Source organism: Chelonia mydas, chromosome 6, assembly GCF_015237465.2.
Source record: "Chelonia mydas isolate rCheMyd1 chromosome 6, rCheMyd1.pri.v2, whole genome shotgun sequence".
NCBI classification, from domain to species: domain Eukaryota; kingdom Metazoa; phylum Chordata; order Testudines; family Cheloniidae; genus Chelonia; species Chelonia mydas.
Window position 1 is genome coordinate 57,016,274 of NC_051246.2, and position 26,964 is coordinate 57,043,237.

A 26,964-nucleotide genomic window follows, 5' to 3' on the forward strand; every position below is an offset into this window, starting at 1 on the left:
TGACAAATAGCAAGGTTTCTTTATATATATCGGGAAAGATAATACATGGCACATTTATGGGTGCCTTTCGCTACCAGCACTCAAAGAAGCCCTTACAGCTTTTAGCTTTGGCTTCAGTCTTCGCTCAGAGATGGGTGTGTGATTGCATAAAAGCCATTGTAGAACCCAAATGCCCTGGGGGTTACTTCAGTCACACAAACTGCTTGAGAGATTAGAGTATCACAATGGCTGGGTTTTTAAAAATGAACTAAAATACCCACTGACATGAGTTCCTTGCTTTTATAGAAGGGTCTCCATATTTCTTCTGTGAGGCAGATTTCAAAGTGTCAGTCCGAACAGGACTTCCAGATATAGCGTTTGGACACTCAGGTCAACACTTAAATGTGAAAGGTTCCATCTATTCCACCTACGTTAGTGCCATCCTGGGGACTGCTTCTCCAAGCTCCACTGTATCCATATTCCATTGTCTCTAGCTGCTGTTCTGACACCCATAACTCTATCTTCCTCCCAATCCTCCTAACTTAAATTCAGACTTCTTACCTTCACAGTCCTGCAGGGCTCTGCCTTTGCTTACTAGACTGACCTCCTCACTGCCTTACTCCCTATCATATCTTCCTTCTCTCATGTCCCAACCCCTCTAATTGGAGTAATCCCCACACCTTCTCCAACCCACTGTCTTCCACAATATTCATCCTCTGCACTTTCCTCACCTTTCTCTAAGTGCTCCCCCATGTCTTCCGTCCTCACATCTCTGCAGCTTTAGCAAGCTGACTGCTATGTCTGGAACAGGCTCCTTTCTCCTGTTCACCGGGCAAGCTTTCCATTCCTTCAAATCCCTTTGTAAGGTTGTTTCATCTTGTCTTGTGTCACTAATCTCCAGGAGTTATCTAATCTCACTTTCACAACCTTGATTATATTTTAAACTGCAGTGGGTATATATAAAGGGAAATGCTACAGTGAAATAACAAACATGAAGCCCCAGTGCTATATCTTGTAACTTCCCCTGCAGCAGTTCTCTAAATTATCTCTTAACTAAGATCTAAAGACATTAGTGGGTAAATATGTAAGTGTAAACCATGCTTACAGTGTGGCTTTCTGTCCTTCTCTAGAGGCTGACCCATTCAGAAGTTGAGACTATATAGCCTTAAGGTAACAGAGCTGCATCTTTTAGCTCAGATCAAATGTTCCAGATCCAATCCTCACAAACAACAACAACTCACCAAGAGGCTGTGCTACTAACATGAAAACTTTTTAGATACAAACTGAACAAGCTAAAGGAACAGGTCATGATTTGTCACAGACACCAGATGTTCCATTCCTCCCAACTGGCAAGGTAGATGTGCTCTCACACAAAATATGATCAATGACATAGCTGGTGAAACTACAAATATAAGAAAATTGTGTTAGTAATGCAGAACAATGAAAGCTGTCTCCAGAAAATAAAAATGTCACATGCCAATAGATGACACTGTTGAGCAGGCCACATGCAGTCACAGATGCAGCAAATTCTATCCTGTGTACTGGTACAGCAGTGATTCTGGGCCACAGTAGCATTTTTTTAAATGGATTATGTCAGTGTGTTTTTATTTCACCTTGACTAAAAATGAACCTAAGATAGTTCATAATGTCAAGAAATAAAGCCTTCTTCCAGGAGACATATAAGACATTGCACATCGGCTGCCTCCCAGGTAACCTGGATGGCGGCCTGAAAGAACTGTCCTCTCTAGGGACGAACAGATTGTTCAGCCTCCCTAATAAACTTTAGTTTGGGCATCTGCTGAAGGGAAGAGAGAGACTGGTAATGTGACCGCACTGAAACTGCAGGCTGTAGAGCAGAGCTTGCAGTTTCCTCTATGTTTTTTGTTTTTAAGCAGTGTTGAGTGCATGGTACATTTAATTTATGAGTAATATTTATATTAAACAAAAAGTTTCAGATGGCTAACTTGTTACAGCAGTTGAAACTCCTGGTTGGTCTTTTATTACTAGGTGCTCCAGTCAAGACCAAGTAACCCCATATCCCCTCTTACCCTCCTCCTCATTCTAATTTTACAGTCCACCTTTGGCTCTAGGCATAGGGTTATTTCTAAAGCGGTAAACAGTCACAGGGTACCTGCAAAATCATCTGCCACTAGGAAAGTGCATTTTCTTCAATCCAGGGTACATGTTTACTGCTAAACTACTCTACTCTATACTAAACTACTGTACCCATTTATTTCAAAACTGGTCCCAATGTTAGCACTTTAATGCAACATAATATTCCAGACTAATACGGTGACTCAACAATCAAAACTATGCATTGTCAACCTGCAGAGCTTTTACTTTTGGTTCAAGTCCTGCATTGCTGGAAGGATTTTGTTTCTTTTCTTTTTTCTTCCTTTTTGGCCTGTACAGAGTGCCTAAGCTCACTTGCCAGTTGTCAGCTCAGCTTGTTTCTGAGGAAGGGAAGAATTCATGTGTAAAGCACCCAGGGTCTTAAAAACATAGAAACATGTGCTGGAGGATCATTGTGCCTGGTTGGCTGACTTCAGCAATGAGAGAGAAAGAGAGAGAGGAACTGCTCAACTGACTGGAACTAAATAGGGAAGAAATTTGAATGTTCCTTTTATCTTCCACATATTCTTAAAATAATATTTAGGCAATTCAGTCTTTGATAATCTCACTGTACCTACATTTCTGCTGGGAAGCTTCTACTGAGGCACTACATTCATTTGGTTTAAGGACTCTTACGGACCTTCCTATAGCAACATGCTGATACATACAGTATGCAGAACGGTGAGCTTTTATAATCCCTCAAACAATACATGGAAAACAGTATTAACTACAGAATTCTCTATATTTCTGCAATGCAAAAAATTGTATCTCCAAACCCAGCCATGAATTGGGATAAAATAGGAACCTCATACAAGTGAGACATTTAATATTTTCATTTAAACAGTTGTTTTAATTGTACATTTTTATATTCCAATTTCCCACACACTCCAAGCTGATGCTTAAATCGGTTCCTAGATAAACTAGCTTGTCATGAAATCTGGCAATACTGAATTTTATCTGCTTCCTCCATGCCATAAGGATAATTAATACTGTTTCAGTAACTTTAACATCCATCCTATAGAGTTATCAGACTTACAACACAGAAGAAAATGCCTATGGAACATTACATTTAGGAAATTAGTAATCAAGTCCACGAAAGGTTAGTTTCAGGGAACCATGTAGGAATCTAAATTGAGAAACAGTTGGTCAAGAAGTAAAATGAAGCATTCTCCCTAAAAAGAAAAGGAGTACTTGTGGCACCTTAGAGATGCATTCCTGATGAAGCGAGCTGTAGCTCACGAAAGCTTATGCTCAAATAAATTTGTTAGTCTCTAAGGTGCCACAAGTACTCCTTTTCTTTTTGTGAAGACAGACTAACACGGCTGCTACTCTGAAACCTGTCATTCTCCCTAAATAACTTTGCTAATCTACCCACTTCAAGAATAACTTTTAAATTAGTTTGTTGGCTACAGATGATCTTTGCTGCTTAATCATCCAACAAAAAACAAACAAACAAACAAAAAACAGAAAACATTGGCCTCATGCACACAAACACAGAGATCATCCAAACCAAAGAGAAGTGTGGCCTTTTCTCTATGGATTTAGCTATGGTTAGGCTGCATCATTACAGTCCAATCAACTGAAGTAATGACAATCCTTCAATTCCCACTGTTGTCCCACTGAGTTGAGGATAATTTGCACCTGACCGGATTGGGCCAGGGGATCTTGTGTGTCCTCCATCCTCCCAGAATATGAAAGTTTTTCATTTCCAGTTTGTATGTTATCCACCCCCTAACTTTCTTTTTATCTGAAGTCTTTTTTAGCTTAGTTATCTCTTCAAAAGAAAAAAGAGTCCTGGAGATGCCCATAAGATTTTATTTAAAATCCTCCCCCTGAGACAATGTAAATGTAAAAGCAATCACAATACATATGCCTCATGAGAAGATGAGGAGGGTCGAAGAGAAGCATAGTGGAACAAAAAAAAAAAAAAAAAAAAAAAAAAAAAAAAGGTAAATTATACCTTGACCGGAGACAGATTTGCCTGTCATATTCCTATACAGTAACATTGTTGTGGGATGGAATATCACTTGCAGAAAACAAGGGGAAACACAGCTATAACCAGCTTTCCTTGTTTAATCCCTCTGTCAAGCTGGTATAAGAGAACAGCCACAAACACAGCCAGAGAGACTGACTGACAGGAAAGATGTAATAATATGAGATTATTCAATTACTTTGTAGCAGAGGCCTGTTCATTAAGTGTTTAGTTTTACAATGCAACACCCAATCAAAAAAAGCCTCATTACATTTATTCATACATAATGGAGCAAATAAAAAGGCCACATCAAATAGGATGTGCCTTCAGAGGTCTGATGCATTGTAACATACATTATACACACACTTCAACACCCCTCTATTTCTGCCTATTCAGTATTGTCACATTTATACCTGTGCCCTTCTAGACCAGCTGTACATAATTCTATCAAATAGATACCACGTCTTTCAATATTAGTCCTTCATATTCATATAATTGAGAAGGAATAAGTCCCTAGCAATTCCACTTGGGGAACCAGGCATCTCAGAAATGTATTTACAAATGGATCTCTCACCTCTTTGGGAAAGCTAAGTGCTGTCAATGCAGCAATAAAACGTCTTCAAGTGCAGGATCCCTGATGTTATTGCGATACAATAGTATTTTACTTTCATTAAATAATTGGAAGATGGGAATGGCTACAAGAGTCTCAGCATTTCTGAAGAAAAGCACCTGTGGGAAGATCTAGGTTCAGACCTTGAATATTTCAAAAGACATGTGATTTAATAGATCCTGGGAAACATTAACCTACAATAAAACATGCTGGACAAGGCAGTTACTTAGAACACCTGTATGCTTGATGCTACCTTAAACCTCCCTCTTATGTCCCCCCTCCCATCCAAATAAACGAGAGGCAATAAGAAACCATTTGCGATTGGCACTTCAGTCTGATTTGGAAGGATTAGAGCTATGGCCCCAAATATTTCACAAATGCTGTAGCCTTAAAACAGTGCAAGATGCATTCAATAGGTTAATGAGAAGCAACAGCAGAGAAACTCCACGTAACAGAGTGGTCCACAAATCCTCAACAATTTCCATTCTGTCATCTGCTCCAGCTAACAGCAGCAGGAGCAGCTTTCTGTACTCGCATATTCATCACTTCAGAGCAGACTGAAATGCATAGAGGGGGGAAAAAAAACATGATTTGTGAAAATACAGAGACTCCCACTGAAGTTATTGCGTGGGCTTTTTGCGAGTGTGTGAGAGAGAACTCCTTTGGACTCAGACCAAAAAAAGCTTTCAAATGCTATTTTACCAACATTTCTCAACACTCTGGATCATTATTTTACAGGTACTTTAGCTTTGCAAATACTAGGTAAATCAAAAAGGTAAGCAAATAGAGGTGGGGGGGTGCAAATGACAAGCACAGAGTCCACAACACACCGACACAGTGTCACCATGCACTATAGGTGCTCCGTACTCATCTTTTAGCTTCTTTCTAGATTAAACAAATCAAGCATAAACAACAGAAGGAGGAAGAAGGGGCAGGCAAGCCCCTGGACTTACCTTTTGGATGTCCCTCCTAAAACTTCTCCAAAGGAAATTAAAAATTCCTCCAGATGAACTTGGATTCTTCTTTTCTGTTTATTTTTTCAAGTCACATAGGAGCAAAATGATTAGTTTTCAAAGGTTCCATTTACTGATCTTCCATCCCCAGCAAAATGTGTCCAAAAGACTATGTCAAAAGTGAGCCCGGAACTCAAAGGCAATTGGGAAGGGGTGTTTGGTGGGGGAGGTGGCTGGGGGACCAGACTGTGAAATTGAGTGGCCTGGGTATATTAATCTCCACTGTACACTATACCTGGCTTCTTGCTCACCAAAAACTGTAGTGCAAACTGTCAGTAGTAGCCTCCAATAGCTGCTGTGTGTGCTGCAGATGGTAGGTCTCACTGTTACCTTCTCAGATGGGTAGAGGATTCAAAGAACAGCAAAACCCGGGGTCCCCTCCAAACCAGGTGGATTGCCAGTCAGTCACTCACTCAGTCCAATTAATCAGACAAGAATGGCTCCGTCACCAGAGGTATCTCCTTCCAGAGTGCACAGGATTATGGCAAGGTTATTAATCTTGCTTTGCTGCATCCCCCCACCCCCTACATTCAGCAGCCTGCATTGAGATGATTGCCAGCTCTGTCTCTGTCCCTGTTCTACTGCATTTTGCTCAGCCCTCTGTTGCTGCAAGTGAAACACAGAGGAGGGAGGAATACTAATAAGGTGGTTAGCTACAGTTTCTTCAAGGCATTCTATGTACTCTGTGTGTGTGGTGTGTATGTGTGTGTGTATTTTCTGTGGGGAAGTCTCTAGATTTAGTTGCAGGTCGAATGGGAAACTGTTTCCACACTGCTACAGAAGCCTGAATTAATCTGGATTATTACTTTCAAGGAATATCAGAGCCAGAGATCTTATTTTATTTAGGATAAAAGGAGGGTGCTAAATGCTTTAGAAGCCTGGGGCCATGGCCTGGCAGTTGTGAGAGAAACAATGTTCAGAGAGAGATGCATTAGGTTAGTAAAAAGGCTCAAAGGGACCTAGGCAATATTTTAAATCCACCGCTACACTACATATACAAGATTTTTAAAAGCAGCCCCTTCCTATCAATCTTGAGATGGCAAACAAATATTCAAAGATGAGTGATTACTGGTATAAAAAGAGACAGATTTTTGATTAGGTGAAAAAACATTAGTGAGTCAAGCAGGGTTTGAATTGATAGACATAAGACATTATGGTTCCAGCAGTGCTTTATAATTCTCTGTTTCTCAATGAGATCTATTCTTCTACAGAAATATTTCAGTGATGTGAAATGAGTTAGGAGTTATCAGCACAGTGTACTTCAATAATATGATGCTATGCAGCCAACAGAATGGAATTGTAGTATATTGGTTAAGTAGTGGCCCTTCATCGGTGCATTAGCCTTTGAGCATCCGGGGTGTACAAATCCTAGCTGCGGAGCACCATCCACATTATGGTCGCTCTCTTGGAAGACTCTGCTCAGTCAGTGATGTTTTACTGGGTTCTTCTGTTTAGGTTCAGCATTCGAGCGATGTTCTGCAGGTAATCTCTTATTATTTATAATCCCAGTCTTTTCCAGCAGATTACACTATATATTACTCAATTCAGGAACCAGAGGAAGGGAAACCTACAAACAAAAGAAAAAAAAACTTTTAAAGAGAGGTGTATATTTTTTAATGTTATGACTGTGTTTAGACTGGATGGCTCAGAGGAGTGGTAATGAGATATCGAGCCTTCCAAATTAAGGGTTTGAATCCAACATGGACCAGCAGTAAATGCTATCAATACCAGATAGAGATAGCGATAGCTGGTCAATGATACATGTGAAATGAGTTTTGTAATCTCAGCATACACTTGCCCATATCACAAATAGAACCTTCACAATTAGCTTTAGTCAAACCCTTTATTGGTAGCATTGGGTCAAGGACTGAAAAATAAATGGTGACTGAATGGGCACAGAGATGGAATTATCTTCCCACTGTTTTAACTGGTCCTTCCTGGACAGGGTTCAGACCTTTTTGGTTGGGCAGCATGGGGAAACTGCCTCTGGCACTGCTATTACTGATCAGAATAATGTTCAGGGCAAAGAATTCCACACCTATCAGAAACCCATATAATCAGTGGGAATACAGTAAGTACTGAATAAAGATGCACTGTTGGTAACTGAACCCTACAACCATGAAACTGTAGACTGTGGGCTCACCAGATCATTCAACTTAAATGGGGCTGGATCTGTTTTGCATTTGGATGGGAAAACAGAAGATGCTATAAGGAACTGATTCAGAAGATTGAAAAGATAGCCTTCTACCACTGACCAACCAACCCTAATTTAGCTCACGCTCCAATTTTAACATAAAATGATTTATATAAAAAAAATCTCAGAATAAGATGTGTTTAGCATAACTGTTCCAACTCCCTTTGTTTTTATGTTTCAATTCTTTCCCCTCCACACCACCCACAATTACTACCATCACGGTCTGTAAACTCCTTAAGGAAGATAATTTTCCTAAGCCACAAACATCAATGACACTAACCAAACAATGGGAACCACAGATGCTCTTCTTTTCAAATAAGGACCAAACCAATACTCCACCATGGTATTAGTAGGCTCAATGATTCTCAAGAAGCTAGGTTTGCCACTTGTGGTCATTAAATATCCCATAGAATTTCTTGTAAGGAAGCACCAGTGTCCTGGTCAAGTTCCAGTGTGGACAATCACAATCTGCCACACTAAAGTTATCTGTTTAGTTCAGGGATGGGCAAACTTTTTGGCCCGAGGGCCACATCAGGGTGCAAAACTGTATGGAGGGCCGGGTAGGGAAGGCTGTGCGTCCCCAAACAGCCTGGCCCTCATCCCCTATTCGCCCCCTCCCACTTCCCGCCCCCCCGACTGCTCCCTTCTGGGACCCCCCATCCCAAACTGTCCCCCCAGGATCTCATCCCCTATCCAACCCCCCCTGCTCTTTGTACCCTGACTGCCCCGACCTAGCCATACCCCCTGACAGGCTCCCCAGGACTCCCACGCCCTATCCAACCCCCCTGTTCCCGGACCCCTGACCGCCCCAGAACCTCCGCCCCATCCAACCGCCCCGTCCTCTGTCTGCCCCCCAGGATCCTTCACCCCTAACCGGCCCTGCTCCCCATCCCCTGACTGCTCCCCAGGACCCACTATCCAACCCCCCAACTGCCACGCGCGCGCCACCACCCCGCACTTACCATGCTGCTCAGAGCGGCAGGAGCTTGCATCCCCGCTGCCTGCGTGGTGGCAATGCTGCGGGGGAGGGGGAACAGCGGGAGAGGGGGCAGGGGCCAGGAGCTCAGGGGCTGGGTTGGATGGTCCCGCAGGCCGGATATGGCCTGTGGGCTGTAGTTTGCCCACCTCTGGTCTAGTTACAGCTGACTAAAGCATTGTATACTTCCTGTCCCAAGCATTGTTGTGGTGTGTGTTATCAAACAACTGTAACCACCAAGATGGTTTGATGAATTCACACCTCATACTTAAAAATTCTGGGATCCTTCTGAATAAGAGGTTCTATATGAAAGAGACTTTCCATTATAATTTATTATTTCTGCCTCAAATTAACTGCATATGAAAGAATGGACTTTAATAAAGGATGCTCTACAATAAATGATAGTTAGCAGCAATTCTCAAACTATAGCCACTTGGCCACCAGTCTCATTCAGTCTCTGAAGAGGTCCACATTATAAGAATAGATGTCTCTGCAGATAAGATAAGAAGCAATGGACTTAAATTGCACCCAGGGCAATTTAGGTTGGACATTAGGAAAAACATTGTGTCAGGTTGGTCAAGCACTGGAATAAATTGCCTAGGGAGGCTATGAAATCTCCATTATTGGGGATTTTTAAGAGCAGGTTAGAAAAACACCTGTCAGGGATGGTCTAAATAATACTTAGTACCACCTCAAATGCAGGGGACTGGACTAGAACACCTCTCAAGATCTCTTCCAGTCCTATGATTCTATGTCAGTTTTGCCCCCTGCCACAAGTGATCATGCCATGCTAATTTGCAATTGGGACAAAATATCTTCTGGAGTCTCAAGTTACTTTTACAGGATTCCTATGCAATCAAAACCACCACTAAGATCCCATCAGAGCCTCTGATCACATTCAGTTTATGCAGTTTAGACAACCAAATGACAAAAACTAGAGCCATCTACAAAAAATACAAACCAGACAGATGTGTCACGTATCAGAAGGGTAGCCGTGTTAGTCTGGATCTGTAAAAGTGGCAAAGAGTCCTGTGGCACCTTATAGACTAACAGATGTATTGGAGCATAAACTTTTGTGGGTGAATATCCACTTCGTTGGATGAATACATTCGCCCAAGAAAGCTTATGCTCCAATACGTCTGTTAGTCTATAAGGTACCACAGGACTCTTTGCCGCTCAGACAGATGTGGTGTCTCTAGAGCTCCTTCTCTTAATTTCTAGCCTACACCTTCCTCTCCCTGAATATAGCTGATCTTCCTCTTAGGTTCTAACTCTTACCTAAGCTCACTTGGACCAGTCACTTATCAACAGGGAGTGTCTCTTTGAAAACACCTGCTGGGATTTAGCTACAAATAAACACATGCCACTCTGGTTTGGCAGGGCCTTCACAAGGAGTATCACTGAGTCAGGAAGCATCATGGCTGTATGGCCTCAACACAGGTACTGAACTATCTATATAACTTATTCTGTAAATGAGACTAAATAATGGTATGAGTACCTTTCCCAGACTTGAAGAAGAGCTCTGTGTAGCTCCAAAGCTTGTCTCTCTCATCAACAGAAGTTAGTCCAATAAACAATATTACTTCTCCCCTCTGGTCTTTTTAATGTCCTGGGATGGACATGGCTACAACAACACCGCATATGTGGTATAAGCAATGACATGCTAATAACTGTGTTGAAGCCTGTGAGCATGCCCAGTGTGAAGCAGCTGTTCCTAGAAGGCTATGCAGACTCAGCTATGTGGTTAGCAGAAGTGTTTTTATTGCTCTTCAATCAACCTGTCTTCTGAATGCTGAATAAACACTACATATAGATGTTCGGAAGACAGAAGTGGGAGATTGTGGGCCTGGAAGGGAAGGTGAACCCACAGGAGGATCTATTGCCCAAAAAAGAGAATCACAGCATTAGTAACTGAAAGCCCAAAACAAATAGAAATGTGCATTGTATACACTTGTGATGAACATAGATAGATAGATAGATAGTACAGTGCTTAGTACAATGTGACCACAACCTACCAATATGGTACAAGTTTATCATAATAAATGTCTTCTCTAAACCTCTCCTCTACAAAAGAAAGGAAGCTATCCACAATGGGCTTGATCCTGTCAACTCTCCACAAATGGGAACTCCCAATCCCAATGACTTGGCTTGTCCATAAGCCCTTTGCCCGGAAAAAAAAAAAAAAAAAAAAAGTGCAGCCTCACACAGAGTTCTTCACTGTGCCATGCAATGAGTGCATCCCGGTACTGCACTAAAACATTAAACACCCCCAAAGTATGGCCATCTACCCTTCATAGAGACTTTGTGAATGTCTGAGTATTTTTTTTTCCATTTTCTTTTGGAATACTAAATATTATTCATCTGCAAATGTTAAACCCAGAAGGGTCCATTCTGATAATCTAGTCTGACTTCCTGCATAGCACAGGTTATAGAATTTCACTCAGTAATTCCTAAATCAAGCCCATAATTTCTGGTTGATTATGTTTTGTATTCCAGCATGCTCTTGCTCTGGTTTTGATTTGTGCTCTTTTGCTGTTATTTTTTAAGGCTGGGGTATTTAAAAGGGACCTAGGAGAGTTAGGCACCCAATTTTAATAAAAAAAAAAAACAGTGAGAGTTGGATGACTAACACCTATCTGTGACACACACACACACACAAAGATTAGAGGGAGGAAGTGTTTCAAAAACAAAATAATTTTGAAATAAACAAACAGTTCATTTCACGGTTAAAACATTCTTAAAGGCCTAGTCCAGTAATTTAAGATCTAAAATGTTAGATTTTTTTTCTTTTAAGAAAAAGGGAGTGATGGAAAGTGTGTTTTTGAAGAAAAAAACCCAAACTCCTCTTGCGCCCTCCTAAAAAACCAACATAATTATAGAGGTGATATCTGACTCCTATCAACATCAATAAAATTGATACTTTTCCCCCTGTTGAAAGATTGATTTGACATAGGCTCTTGCAGTCATCTTTGATGTTATGCCTTTTCTTTCTTTTGTTAGGGGGAGGGGAGTGGACGGGTCAATTATCAAAATTTGACTTCTTCAAACCACAGGTCTGCATCTTTCTTTCAGGCATTTGTCTTTGTAGTGAAAACAACTTGGTTGATAAGACATACAGGGCACCTTCGCTATGTTGTGCTATTGTTTGAGAAACAGAGCAAAATTTACTAATCTAAAACAAGACCGACCAGTGTAGGTTCACCACAGTCAGCGAGTAAAAGCATCGATGGTCAAATCAGAGTTTTACAATCTGTTGTATTTTAGCTCTCTAAGAGATTATTAGTAACAGATTATTTTTAATTTACTTTTTAGAAGGTCACAGTCCCATTTAATGATCTTTAACTAGACACAGGAAAAATATTTTAAAGCTATAAACCATAACTATTACATGTGTCTCTTGGATCACTGAAGATTCAGTACATTTGTTAAACTCCCTGGAACCTTTAGTTGTTCAACTGCACCTCAACTTTGTCCTTTCTTTGTCTATGAACATGATTCTGATATTTACACTGGTTCCAGTTTTATTGACTGTCAATAAAGATAGGGTGAATGGGATAGTTTCATCAACATTTCAACCCTTCAGACATTTTCATTTTCTCAGCAGCTGTGTCTGACTTTCCTTCTGAGTCCCACTTGCGTGAAAAGGAATTCAGCAAGCAAGCTTTGTACTCATCTTTACACTGCAGGTGTGGCTAAGAGAGACTCTCCAAAAGAGTTCAGAAATTCAGTGTAGTTCAGATGCTTATCTGAACAGAACACAGCCTCTTTAGTGATTCTATTCCTTATGCAGCCTAGAGAATCTGAAAGACAGTAATGACCTCTCAGAGAAAGTTATTTCTCAAACGTGTTTGTATTATGTTTTGAAAATGCAGAAGTACTAAGGGTTTTTATTATTATACATAAATTGCAAGTGGATAGGCTAGGGAGTGGGGTGTGTAAAGGACTGTACTGGGCTAAGATTCCCTTTTCCCATATTCAACAGGAAGGTAAAAGGGTTCTAGCTGGTAATTGTGTTCCTGGGAGGAAGGGTTTTGAGATAGGGAGATTCTGCTTCTTACCATACTAAAGACATTTTGAACAAAAGCTGAATGGGTCTTCTAACCTTACTCCAGGCTGGGTCTGAAATAAACATGTCATTTGTCTGTGGGACCACTAAAACTTCTGAGGTTTCACTTGTATGATCAGTTGGGTGAATGTGGAAAGACGAAGAACACATGAATCCTTTTCTCTATGGGACCAACCCAGTCTCTTTTTCATCTGGACTATTCAGATGTTTTTCTATCAAGCAGAAACTATATAAGAGAAACTAATTTGCATGTTTTCCTTAAACTAGGCAAATTGACTGCCCAAGACTCCCTGTTGAAATAGAGGCAAATCAGAATTTTTACACATTACAGCTGCACTTGCAAGTTTTTTAAAAGGGGCAGTATTCTTGCTAAAGCAGCAGTAGCCATGATTATGAGAGGGATTCTAAAGGAGAGAATCTAGTTATATGCCTAGGTTGATGAAGTAACTGCATTCGACTGCAATCCCCATAATTATTTCATAAAAGTTAGAGACGGAAAAGACTTATTACATCGAGTCCATCTCCCAGTCAGCACAGGATTGCTCCCTAATGTGCATTTACCAGGCCTTTGTCCAGTCTAATTTTAAGTTTTCCCATGCACTTTCCTTAGGAGACTGTTCTACTGCCTAATAGACCTCAAATACAGTTAATGTTTGTAAAGAGCTACTGTAAGTATATGTACTAGGCTGTATTATCTCAGAAATAGATCTGTTGATGGAGCAGGGCTGGGGGGCCTCATACATAATGAGGCTAGGCTATTATGGGTATAAACAGCTGTTTAATATTTTTTCCCAATTTGCTACAGCCTTGTCCATGATATAAAACAAGGAATTTCTCAACCTGTCTTTTCTTGACCCTTGCTAACAACACCTGCACATCACCATGGTCAGCAGTTTTCCTGGTGCTAAACTTTTTTAAATCTTTAAAAGGAAAAAGAAAAGTTAGAGCCCATCAGTTCAGTTCTGACCTCAAATGCAGGCTGGTTTTTATTTTGTCCGAACCAGTTCAGCTATTCCTAGTACAAATATAAAAATACCCACGACATTGCTCCACTACATGAAACTATGCACAGATGCGTATGCCTCATTAGTTATTGAGCAGTTACTACAAATGGTATTAGCGACACTATCAATTACTGACAATCCTTCAAGGGTGGGGGTGAGGTTAGTGGGTCTCAACAATGGTCTGGCTGCATGGGTCAGCTTGCAGGACTGGGCCTCAACCCTCATTCAGACAAACCTCCTCTGAAGGTGAGAGAGGACCATCGTCCACTCCTTCCTTGGTTACTCTGCTACAAGTGCCACTAAAGGGGAATGTTCTTGTGAGGCTGAATCTGGATACTGGGTTAAGGATTTTCAAAAGCATCCATGGGAGTTAGATGATCAAATACATTTCAAATTCAGTGAGATCTGGGCGTGCAGCCTATTTCCTTGAAGCTCCTTTGATAATCCCAACTGACACCAGTGAGCAACCATTGTTTGCCAGCACTTTCTGGTCAGTATCTATCTGGGCTGGATGATCCAGAGGGAAAAGTTTCTGTGTAGTATTACTAACACACTGAGCCTCTACCCTCTAATTAAACTTAATGGATAAAATAATCAATAGTTGTGTGTTAAACCACAGTGTCCCTCATGAATGAGAGAGTCCAGGACCTGTGTTGCACTGGTTTTAAGATCAATAGGGTGAGAATCACCCTTAGAGTCTCCCAACCTAGGAGAATCATTAGGAGTAAACATAGAACAAATACAGCGATCGCAAAAAGTCACAAGTATTATGACTATGTCTGTAATATAAATTTAACTAAGCAGATAATCAAGGTTACAATCACAAGCATGCATACAAAACCTGAGGGAGCCCATACAATAGCTAATACTGTATTCATACTGCCATATCATCAAGTTGGGTGGATCTTGCAACAGGTGGTCAACAGAGAGGTGGGTCCTGATGAGGAACCACCCTTCCCATACCAGGGAACCCTTTTTTGTCCTGTGTTCTGACCACATCTACCACCTTATTCATATGCATGAGGGTTCCAACAGCCTTTTTTTTAATCTGAACTTCCACACCCCATACATTTTGCCATATCCTTCTTCTCAGAGGTGTTCTCTTAGTTCCCCTTAGTCTCACTAGCATCTTATTTGTAGCTATGTAAACGTTTTTCCCATGGTAACCTGTGGTGAGAGCAAAATTTTCCATGATGTTACAATGATGTGTCTAAACAGGTACATTGTGGCATATTTTCATGATCACCACCTACTGGCACATTCTTTACGATAATCTTGCAATTTTACTGGTACTGAATTATTCCTGGGTTACCTACTTATGTCAGGGCCGAGGCTTAGTATGACTAAGCTGAAATTTTACTTTACTTATATACCACCCACATTCTCATCACTCATAAATAACCGTTGATCTTATACTCCTATGACCCTGTCCTACTTATATCTTTACCTTATATACTTAAATCTATTCATCACACATTGATTAAATATGAAATAATGAGTTAACCATGACAGTAGCTAACACAATTAAATAATAAAAATAAAACTAATTGGCTACAAACCATAGCATCATTCCCACCTTAATAAACTTCATACTTTCAGCAAGTGCACTCAGAACTATGATGCTGTGCACTGCAATGAAACACTACAGAGATTTCCTCAGGCATATTTTGGAGATGGAATGAAGGTTAAAAAGAATGCAGAAGGTAAACTGTCTCCAGTAGATCCTAAAGTGATGGGTGTATCCTATCTCCTGGTGAGCTCAATAGGAGATCAGAGAGATAGAAAAGCTAAGGAAACACCTGGAGAGAAAAAGTTAAGTATCTCCTCTACGAATGTCGGGAGCAGAAAAGCTGACTTTGAGGGAACGTGAAATGCCCCTAGGAATATTGATTGGAGTGAGAAAATGTGCAGAAAATCTGCTGCAGAAAAAAGGTAGAAAGAGTTTGCGAGACTAACTAAAATCCAACCAGGTTTTGTATTAACAAGGAAAGTACAGAGGTAAGGGAGATTAAGCAAGGAAATGAAGTACAATGAGGGATTTAGGGAGTCATTGTACAAAACCAAAATAAAACCAAAAAAACACCCTGAAAGCCTTGTTTATGGCTATAAAGTGATTTAGGAAGAAAGGGCCAGAACCTCAGCTAGTGTAAACCAGATAACTTCAATGAAGCTGAACCAATTTACTACACCAGACAAAAATTCTGCCCTAAAAATTAAATGTATCCAGTATAGGGACAAGAGAACAATAGGTTAACTTTCAACTGGGGTCTTCTTTAAGGAGGAATAGGAATAATTTTGTGTCATAAAGAGGTTAGTAATAGTGAGAAGAAATTAAGGTAAGTAAATATTTAGCTTGGATATCAGACAACCTGTGTGATGCAATGTACTAGGCTGTAGAATAGTAATTAAAGAAATGGTGAAAGCCCATTGACTTAAACTATTTAAAATGAGACTGGACAAAACAGTTGTAAGCAGTGTCAGGATGAGCTCCACCCTGACATCTGGTGGTGAGGTGTGGCAAGTTGTGGAAAAAAAAACTTCAGGGGCCGATCTCATTTGCATAGGCACACCCACCCCGCCTAGACTGAGGCCATAGCTGCCCAAATGGTCACTTCGGCTGCTGTGGGATCCCCAGTGTCTCTGTTATTGGGGCAGGAAGAATAAATTGTTATTACCCTGATTATGGGAACTGTGCTTGGAACTGTACTTGGCCTTTTGCTATGATGGAGGGACTCACCATCAACTAAGTAGCACTCGCTAGGCAAGGGTCATGGGTTCCAAAACTGTGTGAATGGAGAGAGACTTGAGACAGGTATTAGTACCTGGTGGTGTGGGCCCCTTTGTGAGGGCCTGAAGCACCAATTGCACCTCTGTCTCTCTCCACTGTGGAATGTCAGAGATAATTTTGGGTCTATTAAGAGTCTTGCTACAGGTACTGTGCTGCATTCACTTTGGCCTTATGGTGCACCAGCACTAAGGCCCCCACTACTATGAGCTGAAATCACTGAGCACTGTGTCAAGTAGTGGGGAGCCGGAAGATCTAGAGTGCAGTGGTGCTGTTCGTGAGACAGCGAGCTGAGCAGAGCTGTTTGTGAGACAGCGAGCTGTGCCGAGCAGAGCCGGTCGTGGTGGAGCGGAGCCGTCCATGAGACAGCGGTGTGTTTGGGAGACGGCGAGCTGAGCAGAGCTGTTCGTGAGACGGCAAGCTGTGCAGAGCGGAGCCGTTCGTGAGACAGCGAGCTGAGCAGAGCTGTTCGTGAGACGGCAAGCTGTGCAGAGCAGAGCCGGTCGTGGTGGAGCGGAGCCGTTCGTGAGACAGCGGCGTGTTCGTGAGACGGCGAGCTGTGCGGAGTGGAGCCGGTCGTGGTGGAGCGGAGCCGTCCGTGAGACAGCGGTGTGTTCGTGAGACGGCGAGCTGAGCAGAGCTGTTCGTGAGACGGCGAGCTGCGCAGAGCGGAGCCGGTCGTGGTGGAGCGGAGCCGTTCGTGAGACAGCGTAGCAGAGCAGAGCCCTGTGGGGCAGTCAGCTTCAGGACACGTAAGGTGCCCCTTACCCCTTTCCCCCACACACAGGCACATTTTAGCCAGACTGGGGGAGTAACACTATGCAGATGAACTTTTGAACTCTGGGGCTGGACTTTTTGGACTTTGGGTGATTTGTGGATTGCTGGACTCAAGAGACGTTTGGGTGCTGGGACTCAAGAACCCGAGGGAAAGGGGCATGCCCCAATTTGCTTGGGGTGGGTTTTTTTGCTCATGGGTTGTGTTATGAATCCTGTTGGTGGTGTTTCCCCAACATAATGCCACATTGTTTCTCTCTGTTATTAAAAGGCTTTTTGCTACACTCAGACTATGTGCTTGCGAGAGGGGAAGTATTGCCTCTTGGAGGCGCCCAGCGGGGGTGGTATATATTTGTCCCAGGTCACTGGGTGGGGGCTCGAGCCGGTTTGCATTGTGTTATTGGAATGGATCCCCTAGATATTGAACCCGGCCCTTGTTGCTGCCAACTCTGATGGGCAGAAGGGTTACACAGTAGTAAATGCACAATAGGGAACAATCTTGCTATTGGCAGGGAGAGGTGGTAGGTGACCTAATGCAGCAGGTGTTTTCCATCTCTAGCATTTATAATCCTGCAGGGAAAAACAAAAAGGAAAGTGGAACACAACATGAAGATACAGAATACAGATATCAGGATTTCATTACTGTGTGAAACACTGGGAATACATGAACAGGAAAAATGTGTTCAGCTCTGCTCTCCTTTGTAAATGATAACATTCTATGACAAACTATTCTAGACAGAGCTAGTAGCACCAACTTGAGCTAAGATTGCCTGACACTTCTCTTACTAAGGCTGTTCCCAATTGCTTCTAACTTTGGTAAACATCAACTATTGGGCTGAAATTTTCCATTCTGTGTCTTCCTCAAGTTTTTGGAAAGTTTCAGCAAAAATAGTTCAGGCATTTCTGAGAATGGGATCAGGGAAAATACATGGTTTTCCCCAAGTTACAAAAAATAAAATCTTACAACTGCTTTCTTAAGAAGTTCTAGTGCCTCCATGCTTTAGAGCAGGGACTTGAAATGTGGCAGAGGGAGGGAGAATCAGGGGTGTTCCTTTTGATGCTTCTGTGAAAAATCACCCAGATTCAGACCTGTAATGAGACCCTGAAAATCTCAGTTCACATAGGCTCAGTAGAGACGTGCTAGAGTTTGGCAAGCACAGTCTGAAGATTTTGTTGACAATAACCATGTTGTAGTCCAGGGACTAAGTAGGACTTTCTTTTGCAATTGCTGCTCTGGGCTGCTGTGGTGCCCAACACTGGCCCTGGACTAAGGAGACAATCTTTTCCCATGCTAGGGCTGTTGTGTAAATAAATACATTAATGTTTGTGAAACACTCCTACTCCAGTGATGAGCACCATAGAAAAGCCTGTGAAAAAAAAAATTAATAATTCTCTCTTTACTGCAGTCTTTGAATAGTGTGCAGTAAATAAGGCCTAGAGCTATACTTTGAACAAGAGGATAAAACAAGCCATTTATAGCTTCCCGTTTAGTGAGCATTGATCATCATTGAGTTTTCCTATGGAAAAAAAAATTATATATATATATATATATATATAAACAAACAAACAGCCCTATGCTCCCTGGAACCCCCCAATGTAAAGGAATGCCATTGGCAAGACCAGAAGGAGGTGTTTCAGGGTCGGAGTGGGAGTTGCTGGAGCACAACTTATAGACAGCTGGGTAAGGCTGCTACAAGTTAGAGCAGTTCACAGAGCTGCTCTAATCCACATCAGGTGTCACACCAGCACCCAGAGCAGCCCAGAGTCTGGAAAGTTATGATTTCTATTCACAGCTCTGCCACAGACCTCCTGTGTGACCTTGGGAAGCTAGTTAAACCTCTCTGTCCAGAAGTTTCCCTATAGGTATAATAGAGCTAATCTTACCTGCCTACTTTCTGAAGGTATTGTGAGGATTTGTTTATTTGTATTTCTAAAACACTTTGTGATCCTCCAATGTAAGTGGCCAGTCTTCCATGAATAAAGACAGGCACCTCCCCATCCTTCTTTGTATATCCTTTGTCCCATGACATTTCTTTGACAACAAAAGACTCCCTTAAAAAGAATCTCTGAGTAGTCCCTCAACCTTGTCTACAAACAAACACACACAGGTTTATTTAGGGCTGTTATAGACAGTTTCTATATTGCTATAACTTTGTAGATGCCAATATACTTAAAGTAGTACAACCCCCCTAGTGTGAATGAAGTTATATTACTAAAAAGGTACTTTTATTGATTATTCCTATAAAACTATAATGATATAAACACTTTTATTCCAGTATAACTTGGTCCACACTACTCTATTGCACCACTGAACTATATCAGATTCTAACTCATTATATTTACAGCAGAACAAAAACGGTGTGTAGACAAGCCCTTTAACTAATTGAATTAAGAAAGTTCAAACCCCTGTGTAGAGACTCCCATTCCATTCATGTCTGATTTTGGATTAGTTTTAAATCTGTTCCCCAATTTGTTTAAACTAAATTGAAACAAGAGCATCCACACAATCTTCTACACCTATTTACATAAGGACTTGTCTACACCTAAAATGCAACAGTGGTACACAGTTGGGCTGTTGTAGCTGCATTACTGTAGCGCTTCAGTGTAGAGACTATTGACACTGATGGAGGGATTCTTCCATAAGCATAAGTAATCAACCTCCCCGAGAAGTGGTAGCTAGGTCAGTGGAAGAATTCTTCCATCAATGTAGTGATGGGGGCTACATCAGTATGGCTACATCTCTCAGGAGCATAGGTGCTGAGTTTCTAATCTGCCAGAGGATGCTCCTCCCCCTGGCTACCCCCAGGCCCCGGCCACACTCTACCCCTTTCTCCGGTATCCCCATTCCGCCTCTTCCTGCCCTGCCCTTCCTCTTCCCTGCCCAGTTATGCTCCCTCCCCTGAGCGTACTGTGCCCTTGCTCATCCTCCTTTTCCCCCAGCGCCTTCTGATGCCTCAAAACAGCTGATTCATGGTGGGCAGGAGACATGGGTAGGGCGAGGGAGGGGCTGATCTGTGGGGCCCACTGGTGGGCAGGAGGCGCTGGGGGGAGGGAGAGGCTTTGATAAGGAGGCTGCCAGTGGGTGCTCAGCACCCACCAGTTTTTTTCCCCCGGTGTGCTCCAGCCCTGGAGCACCCATGGAGTCGGCGCCTATGCTCAGGATATGTGGATTTTTCACACCCCTGAGAGATGTCAATTCCTAGTATAGACCACACCTCAATCAGTTTAAAATAATTCCTTAAATTAAAGCAGTGGAATTCTGTGTGGAATTCTCCAGATCAGCCTTTGCCATGACTGCAGAGCAACATTAGGTGCTCCACCCATCATTCCTCCCAGTTAATGCTCAAGAGGCTTTTAACACTGTGCCCCCAAAGTCAGCCAGCTCAGAGAAATAAGACATGAAGTCTCAGTTTCCTGTGCAATAGTGAGAGCTTTAGCCACAGGGCACCACATCAGTCCTTAGGTTGCATTAGTCCCCTTGCAAAGACGGTGTCCTTAACAAAATGTAGGCATAGAAATCACTGCAATTTGGAAGATCTGCAGTAGTTAGGGGTTTCTATTGTTATTACAGAGGAACACATTTCTAACTTCACAGACCAATGGACATTACTGAAGAATGACCCTGACCAACATTACTTTTGACAGTCAGCAGCCAAAGCAATAATGTTTACTAATTGTTACATGTTCTGAAGGGGGTGGGGAAAAGAGTCCCTAGTGCTGTTGAATAAGTGGAATAACTGAACAATGGAATAAACTGCACAGCTGGATGATAGTGTTCAACTTCAGAAAGATTGCTCTTCTCATTAATAAAAGAAATACGCTTGTCATTTCATAGAACAAAAATACAGGTTATAAGTATTTTACCTCAGGCTTCTAACAGGCATTTCAACAAGCTGTTGCCTCACACATACATAATAGCACGTTGCCCTTCATCCTTAGATCTCGAAGAACTTTAACCAGTGAGCATGAACAGCACCTGTGTGAGGTAGGTTAAGGTTCACTTTACCTAACACTAAAGGGCAGCCACCTCTAGAAAGGAATGTTACAGCTGATTAACAGCCCCCAGCAACACTATAGCTATGTCTATCCTGCAAAAAATAGGTGTATTTTTACATCAAGATAGCTATGTTGATGTTAAGTCCCAGCAGAGGCCAGGCACAGGTAATTTTTACCTCAGTGTAGCTAGTCACAGTCAATCCTGTACTTCCCACCTGGGATTTACTTAGACGAACTACATTGAGGAACAAAACTACTGCACTCCACCAGGGCTGTACTCAGAGTTATTTCCATGTAAACAAACACCTATTTCTGCAGTGAAGACAGCCTATACAGCAATTTAGGAAAGCGAATGAAGAAGAATATTAAACTAAAGAGAAAATCTTGGGAGGAAGAATATAATTGCCTGAACTGTAATGTGGCCTTGTTCACAGAACTAACGTTCTTCTCTTTCAAAAAAATTAAAAGGAGTCTTTAAAACTCACAAGAGGTCCCGGACTCAAGATTTACCTTTCACCCAAGAGATGGCACCTCCAACAACATACTTCCCACAAACAGCATTCTAAGAATTGGTTTAGTACTGATTCAGAGAAGTGCATCCATTCACAAGTCACCAGTGCCACTTCCTGCAGCAGCTAGATGTGTCTTAAAAGGTCCCCATACAAATTCAGAATCAGCAATATACTGCTTACAGCTACCTTCCTCATCTTCTCTGATCTATGCCAATGAAGATTTAGCTCATACTAGAGAATGATCTCTCAACTGTATTTTGAAGCACCCTATTGAATTCTATAGCAGGAATATGATTCTGTAATGAAATTCTCTAAAATTCTAGAAGATGGTTCAAGTCTCTGTAGAAAGGGTATCACTGTCTATCAAAGTCTATAGAGAGATGTGACAGGTTCCATATTCCATTATCAATTCATGAGCCAGTCAGGCTCCTTGTTTTTGTTACTGTTTGTATGTATTTCATACAAATAGAGTAGACTCTCTTACACCATTCCTCACCCGGACAATGTGGTGACTCCACTGTTCCAGGTAATATATTCTTTGAAACAGGATTGATTAGGACAGCTCTTTTCGGAATATATTGTGTTGCTTTTTTAAAAATAATCATCTATCTTATTTAATATATATGTGCCTTCTTACTCAACAAACTCATCCCTGTGCATGTCTGAGTCATAACTATTGGCTTTTCTGACAGAAACATGTTTACTTTTCACAGCCTTGCAAAGCCAATCCAGTTAGGAGAGACTGAGCTAGATTCTATTCTGCCTCACACATCATTATCTGAAAAAATTGCCTGCTAAAAATTCCTAGTTGCAGCATCTTGATTAGTTTTGTGATGATGCCAGCCGGACCTGAGATTTTTAGATCCCAAGTGGAGTTTGTTACAAAAATCATCTTCTGAGCAATGTGCTCTGGAGTCATTGGGAGAGAATGAAATAGGGGAGCTCACAAGGTCATTTTTACTGACTAAAACTTCACTTTAAGCAATAAAGCTCAAGAGAACCAGTGTTTTCCTGGGGGATTATTGTTTAGCTCAAGTGAGATTTTAAGCAGACTCGTGCCTTTAATCACCCCAAAAGAGCAGTGATATTCCATGAAAATGTGCTCTCCCCCTGCTATTATGAAATAGAAATGACAGTTAAAAAAAAAGGAAATTCCAAAGAGATTTACTTTTGATTTGGAGCTGTGGTTGTGGAAAATGAGGGGGTTGTGTAGAGGGATTTCTATTTCTATTATAGGGACAAAGACACTCAGATAACCATGAAAAAGGATCTTTATTTTACACTACCCCAAGAAATTGTACATTACCCCAACTAAATGCTTTAGCTGTTTCTCTGCCTATTCAGGGGGGAAAACAGATACTAAATGCAAATAAACTAGACAGGCAATTGCATGAAATAGCTGAAGAAAATATACATTGTTAATTAATTATATATCTGTGTATTTTTCTGGCCCTTATCTCAATCAAATTGAAGGCTCACAAACATTGAGGAATTTATCTTCTCAGTATCTGAGAAGTAAGTATTATTAGCCTTATTTTACAGATGAGAAACTGAGACCGAGAGGTTAAGTGACTTGCCCAGGTCACAGAGGACATTTGTATGGGAGCCAAGAATAGTACCCAGATTTCCTAAATCCCAATCCAATTTCTTATCCTCAAGATTATCCCTCCTCTCTATTCATATAGTGTCAGTCGGGTACTAGGTGCTGTATAGATGGCTAGGAGGACAAAGTTCCTGCCCTACAGGATTTCAATCCAAATATAAAAAGATTAATAGTGTTAGTTGAAAGGCAAATGACAAGTACAAGCACCACAAGTGCATGAATTTATGATAAATAGGTGAAGCCCCTCAAATAAGGCAAATATACATTCTTTATATTCATACACATAATATGCATATGCATATTAGTCATATTGGCTCCTCTTCCCTCATAGAATCCTTGAGGTTGAAGGGTGGCAATAGGCTTCATACAAGAGCGGTAGGCACAGTGGTCTCCTCAGCCTGGCTGACATTTCTAGTTTCTCTTGGGTTTCCAGCAATTTCTGTTCCCTCCTCAGCTAGGCAGAGCTGCCACTGGATATATAAACTTCTGAAATCTTGTGGGAGTTGACTGCAGAATCCCACCGTGTAACCAACTCCCAGACCAGCTGTGTGGAAAGTACTGTTCCCCAGTCCAATGTTACTGAGATAAGAAAAAGTGCTGAAATTTCATTTCAAAGATTGTATTTCCCCTGTTCTTTAATATAGATAACTGAAGGTTACTTTATTGAGGTAATGGCTATGCTGTGGAGCCTATACCGGCATAGCTAGGTCTCTAGTTTTGTTGGCCTAACCCCATAGCAATGATAAGCCTACACTGACAGAAGGGTTTATTTTCTCCTGCCATTGGTGTAGAAACACCTCCTCCCTGCGTGATGGTAGCATTCTTCCTTTGACATGGCTGCATCTGTACCGGTAGATTGGGGTTGTCATGGGTACAGCACTCGGGGTGTGTATTTTCCACACTTTGATTGACACAGCTATGTCGTCCTAAGTGTAGGCCAGCCCTGAGTCTATATTCTTTAGGGACATCTCAAGTATCCATATTTTAGAAGTTATCGGCTATTATCAGGATGCCCTTCTTTATAAATCCAAGGAAATTGGTGTACAACATTTAAAACAATTTCAAGCAATTGTTTTTGACAAGTTTAAACTTTTCCCATTCATACCACTTGATTTAAATATCAGGATAAGCTGTAGTCCTTTGAACCTGATCCCCCAGCTAAAATCGGTTTCTATGGGGTGGGGTTTAGTTTAGAGAAATGTTTTCTAAGTATTTTTTGTAACAAAACCAAAAATTAGACACGCAAATGCTTTCTGGCAGGGGAAGGGCTTTTTAGGGGGTGGAGGGGTTGAGGGCTGCATCAAGGGGAAGGGGGATTATGGGGACTGACGTTGGGAAGGGGACATGGGTTGAGTGGCAAAGTTACTGGGGCAAAATAGGGGCGGGGCTCTTGTCAGTCCCATACGCTCCCCTTCTATGTGCATTTGCACCAAGATCAGGAGGTCTGAGCATCTCTAGGGGGTTCTGAACCCCGGTTCTCTGCCCCACTGTATGTCCATTCTAGTATCTGGAGGCTCCTGCCCATTTATGGGGGGGGTCTTACCCTCCTCCCTGATCCCCTCATGTGAGCCATGTTCTGAGCCGTCTGTGTCCCACTCCCTACTCCCCTTGTAATCCAGGGGTCCCTGCCCACATAGGGGTACCTGAACCCCATTCCCTACCTCACCCCTGTGTTTGTGCCAGGATCTAAGAGGTCCCTGTCCATCTATGGGGTCTGAACCACCTGCCCCTCCTCACTTTCATGTGATCTGGGTTCTGGAAAGGGCTTGCCTTTCTAGTGGGGTCTGAGCCCCTCCCCCCTCCTATGAGCCAGGATCCGGGGAAGCCCTGCCTTTCTGACTGGAGCATGCACCAAGAACATGCTACTGAGACTGGGGTGATAAGCTGAGAACAACTTGTTGTGATAGAGTGTTGGTGTAGCCGCGGTGATCCCAAGATATTAGAGAGACAAGGATGGGGAGGTAATATCTTTCATTGGACCAATTTCCATTGGTGAAAAAGATATGCTTTCAAACTCTTCTTCAGGCCATAGTATCTGTGAGGCTCTTTGTTAGAGGAGCAAAACATGACACTTTGTTTTCAGGAAAAATACATGTGCATTAAATGGATGGGATGCTGCTTCTGTGGCAATGTAAAGATAAAATAAAGGACATCACCTACACACCATTCTTTAGGGATCTAGCTCTGCTCCCATCCAAGTCAATGGACATTGTGTTTCCGTTTCAGCACGACGCTTTGCTCTGGATGGGATTCTGTCCCTGCTCCATAGAATCACAGAATAATCGACTTTAAGGTCAGAAGGGACCATTATGATCATCTAGTCTGACCTCCTGCACAACACAGGCCACAGAATCTCACCCACCCAACTCCTGTAACAAAGCTCTAATCTATGTCAGAGCTATTGAAGTCCTCAAATTGTGGTTTAAAGACTTTGAGGTGCAGAGGCCCTGTACGCTGCTGGAGAAGCATCTACGTGCCAGTGAGAATTCTGCCAATGCAGCTGCTGCAGTAGACCGCTGTAGGAGGCCACACCTGTAAGGACAGTCGGTGTGCCGGGGTGGAGCCGTAGGCCACACCACGGCAGCAATTTTAGTTTGCATTAGAAATCACAGGCAATGGTTTGCATTAGAAATCACAGGCTTCTATAACTTGGAACATCCCCCAGGAGCTCCAATTATACCTGGGGCTGTTTTGGCCCCTGAAGGAAGCTGGAATCAGAATGGTGTAAATGTGGCTTAAATAGGACTGCTGAGTTGCCTGACAGGCCCTTTTGCATGATCACAGCCCAGCTTAGATGTAGTAATCTGGCTGGACTACATCCAGCATCCCCCTGGGCTTCCATAATAAGTGGCACTTGCTGCTGTTGGCTATTAAGGGTTAAGGGTTGATGTAATACCTGCTGTAGTCAAGCAGCATTTGTTTACCCTCTTGCTTTCTTCCTCGTGCTGCAGATTTCCCTCCCTTCCAGACACCTAGAAAGCACCCACAACCCCCAGTGTATGCACCAGGCACCTAAACAACATCCAGCTCACACCAGACAGCCTTCCTCAACCCCTAAGTTAAATACTGGAAATCGATCCCCTGCTAAACACCCAGCCCCCTGCTAACGGGCCACCAGCTTCCCCAGCTTTCTCAGGGGCATTCAGCTTTACTCCCACTATCCCTCTACCCACTCTCCAGATTCCCACCCAGCTACACCCCATACCCACCCATTCCAGAACCCCCAGACACCATCAGGAATTCCAGATTCCCTCTAGCACCATCTCCCCAACATCCCAGATACCTTCCAGCACTCACGTAACCATCTCCTCCCAATCAGTGCCCTAGTAAGCCTCTAAATCAATGCTGCAGAAATTAATCAGTGCCCT

The 26,964-nt window shown here is 42.2% G+C and overlaps 1 protein-coding gene across 1 annotated transcript in view; it reads right to left on the minus strand.

The window, feature by feature from the left end:
- LRRC4C (leucine rich repeat containing 4C) overlaps positions 1-26,964 on the minus strand; it is a 921,733-nt gene that overhangs the window by 826,453 nt on the left and 68,316 nt on the right. The window contains exon 2 of the mRNA XM_043548653.1: positions 5,627-7,253. The gene's annotated coding sequence lies outside the window, so the exon portion shown is untranslated. The remainder of the gene's footprint in view (positions 1-5,626; positions 7,254-26,964) is intronic.